Source organism: Desmodus rotundus, chromosome 1, assembly GCF_022682495.2.
Source record: "Desmodus rotundus isolate HL8 chromosome 1, HLdesRot8A.1, whole genome shotgun sequence".
Classification (NCBI taxonomy): Eukaryota; Metazoa; Chordata; class Mammalia; order Chiroptera; family Phyllostomidae; genus Desmodus; species Desmodus rotundus.
This window is the reverse complement of record NC_071387.1, coordinates 183286984-183290306: the sequence shown is the minus strand read 5'-3', so window position 1 is coordinate 183290306 and position 3323 is coordinate 183286984. Positions and strand designations below refer to the sequence as shown.

General features: G+C 39.9%; 1 non-coding gene across 1 annotated transcript; it reads right to left on the bottom strand.

The window, feature by feature from the left end:
• Positions 1-2484: 2484 nt before the first annotated feature.
• LOC112321239 (small nucleolar RNA SNORA57) lies at positions 2485-2628 on the bottom strand. The gene has a single exon (XR_002976514.2). It is a non-coding gene; the product is annotated as a small nucleolar RNA SNORA57 (small nucleolar RNA).
• Between the last annotated feature and the right edge of the window lie 695 nt (positions 2629-3323).

The following is a 3323-nucleotide window of genomic DNA, read 5'->3' as shown; positions in this document are numbered from 1 at the left end:
ATGTATAATTACGTATCTCTATACTGATATATATAGACATGTGTATATAGGTTAGGAAATTCAAAATCTGAAGTTGGGACCGGCAGTATGGAGAGTCCATGGTGCAGATGAAGTCTTCGAGAGGCCGGCCTTTTTTGTTCTATTCAGGCTTTTACTGATTGAGTGAGGCCTATCCACATTATGGAGGGCAATCTGTTTTACCTACAATTCACCAAATATTAATCTCATCCAGAAATACCCTCCAACTTGACATAAAACTAACCATTACAACGGTGCATCTCTAGGTCGATCACATTCTCCCCAGAGCATTCTCTTTCTAAGCATCTATATCTCATCCTCCTCCTCCCCTCTGGCCTCACAGAGGGCCCAGTTATGCAGACTCTGTTCTTTTGGCACACAGAAAACCACTGCTCCTCTCCAAATGCTGGATAGCTGGCAACTGATGGGACCCACCCTGTCCCGAAGACAGTGCAGGCACCACATGAAACTTGCCCTTTGGGGTCTCACCCTCTCACCCAACTGGTTTATTGATACATGGTTTGCAAACATATACACTACTCTGAGGGTTCTGAGAAAAATGATGCTTTCCATTGTCTTACAATTATGTGTGATTTAAAAAAAAACCTATACGCAAGACAAAATCTTCCCTAGATGCTTTGAGTCTAAGCCCAACTCAAACATCTCAGTCAATAAGCATATGAAAAGATACTCAGCACCATCAGTTTTCAGGAAGATACAAATTAAAACCATAATAAGCTACCACTGCCCACCCACTGTAATTAGGACAGACCACCTCACGGGCTGGTGAGGGTAAGGAACTGCAGGAGCTCTCAGGCGTTGCTGGTGGGAATGCATAATGACACACACAGTTTGGGATTACACTTTGGACGTTTCTCACGAACTTAAACATGTACTTCCCATATGCTTAGGGGACCCAAACATCCCACTCTTCAATATTTACCCAAGAGGAATGAAAATAGCCACAATTAAACCTGTATGTATATATTCACAATATCTTCATTATAGTAAAGACCCAGTAACAGCTCCAATGTCCATAAGCTGGCAGGTAAATACAAAATTTGAAGTATATTAATGCAGTGGCATACTACTCAGCAATAAAAATGAACAACTACCACAGATACGTAAAAACATAGATGAACCTCACAATCATTGTGTTAATACTTGGAGAATATCACGTGAAATGACTTGAGTTAACAATATCCCAAACTGAAAACAACCCTAATACCCATTAACAGGAGAAATGATGAACACATTGTACTATATTAATTCAATTAATTACTACTAAGCAGTTAAAAACAAAACTTGTATGCAAAACATCATGGACAAATCTCACAGAAAAATGTTGAGTGAAAATTGCTATTCACGAAAACAGCCACATTATATGGCTTTAACTGTATAGAATTAATCTAGATGAAAAAATGGGAATGGCAGTTGCCTCTGAGTTGGGTCAGAATTGACTGGAAAGAAACAGGAAAAAAAATTCTAAGAAGGTACAAATGTTCTCTATGAGGGTAGGAATGGGTACTACATCTCTGTATCAGCTTATCAAACCAAGCTGTTAAGACGTGTGTATTTCAATGTATAAAGTTTTATCTCAACAAGTAGTATAAAAAATAAGAATCAAATTGTGAGGGTTTAAAGAAAAAAATAACATTGCTTGCATTTAAGTATGAAAGCTCACTGGAACCCATAAAAGCATGAATGAAGTGTTCTAACATTAAAGCCACCTGAAATGTTTGATAGATGAGAATCTTCTCATATAACTTCCCCTCCAGATTATCTACAATGTAATGAATTCAACAAATTTCTACTTTACTGCCTCTGCCTCTGTTCATTCCATTCTTTTTTTTTTTTTTTTTTTTTTTTTTTGGAATACTGGCTGTTCCCTTTCCCTTCTTCTGCCTATTTAAACCCATCTCACCTTCAAGGCCTGTCTCCAATACCATCTCTCCCAGGATTATCAGGTTCTTGTCCTCGTGAAGTCTAAAACAAGCGTTGTCACCCCTTCTTCAGTATTCTTCCCTTTGCCTTTAGAGAAGGTATTTGGACCCAAGCCTGTCCTCTCTTCCTTTGAAAGTCTGCACATCTTCTGTGTTCAGTGTGCACCTCTTCTCTGAATCCCTCACAATGAATGCCCAGACAGGCCCAATACATGTGGGCAATCGACATAAATGCTTCCTTAATGAATCAAATAAATGGAGTGGTCAGGTCCGCTCATTTGCCTTGATTATTTACTCATCACAAAATGTTTTGGTGAGTGTGCTGATCCTTGCAGAATAACTTTGCATGCACTTCCTCTGTTTATTCTGGTCCCTAAGTTTATAGCCTGATTCCTGCTATAACATGTGGTTCTCCCGCATGTCTCTCATCCTGTGGCTCCACTTCTCCTTGTCATCTCTCAGACCTGCTTTCTTGCTGAAGTTAATCAGCAGATTAATGTTTTTCTTAATTTAATATTTTTACCAGTGTCTCAGCACTTGAGGATAGAACCGGCAGCCTGAAAACCGTTGGCACCAAAGACATGATGCTGAAGGGCAGGAGCCCTTTCCCTCTGCCTCCAAACATTCAGATTAATGTTTTGATAAGGGAAAAGTCCTTGGAAAGAGGCTGCCAGTGGAATAGAAAAATCACAGATAAGTACGTTCTCAACTTAACAGCTAAGAGCAAAATGTGACTCTGGATGGATGCCCAAAAGAAAATACCAATACATCTCATTTAGCCACCTCACAGAATACCATGATTATTCCCTTAGACCTCAGAAAACATGCATTGCACATTTCAAATGGGGATATTCCAGTCACAAGCAGTCTGTCCTAAAAAAGACAGCGGGACATATTCCAAATCATGATGTACGTGAGTCCGGACTGTATCTGGTACTTAATAGGAGTGTAGAATCCATGCTGCTGATATGTTCTTGTTGATCACATTCTTGAAGGCAGGATCCCAGCTCAGGGAGGTCAACGTTAGGTCACTCCCACGTGTCAGTGCACAGACCCAGAAAAGCTTCAGCAAGAGCTGCAGTGCCTTCTCTCTCAAGACCCAGGTCACAGAACCACAGACAGAAGCAAGCCACTAATGAGCACGGTCGAGACCTGGGGTCAAATATTTTTAAAATGCCAAATGGGTGAACTTCAGTGTGTCTGTGATGTAGACAAAGCACATTGGTATGACAGCTAGTAAGAAAGCTTAATCACATACACAAAGGACTAAAAATTCAGGTGGTGTAGGGAATGTAAATTGGAACTTACAAATCAACTTAGTTTTTTTTTCATTGTCCTAGTAGTGAAACAAGTGTTTTCTTC